The sequence below is a fragment of the Eurypyga helias genome, unplaced genomic scaffold (assembly GCF_000690775.1).
Source record: "Eurypyga helias isolate BGI_N326 unplaced genomic scaffold, ASM69077v1 scaffold12851, whole genome shotgun sequence".
Classification (NCBI taxonomy): Eukaryota; Metazoa; Chordata; class Aves; order Eurypygiformes; family Eurypygidae; genus Eurypyga; species Eurypyga helias.
Window position 1 is genome coordinate 100,652 of NW_010231585.1, and position 276 is coordinate 100,927.

Consider the following 276-nt stretch of genomic DNA (forward strand, 5'->3'; position numbering starts at 1 on the left):
CAAACACTTCTGCTTCTCTTGGTGCAAAACGTGTTTTGGTAGCAGACCTCTGAGTCAGTAGTGCTTGGAATCTGAGGGAGGCAGGACACTCTGCTTGCCCTTTCTAGGTAAAGAATATTATAATATATATTATTATAACTATATAATATAAGTAGCGCCCATTATATAGAGTGGCTAAAGGTTGAAAAGGATCCTGCTGCCTTCAAAGAAGTGCCCTGACGCTGCGTGACTGCTGCTGTGTGCGGGACAGGCTGGGCTGCGTGGGGGGGGGGGAGG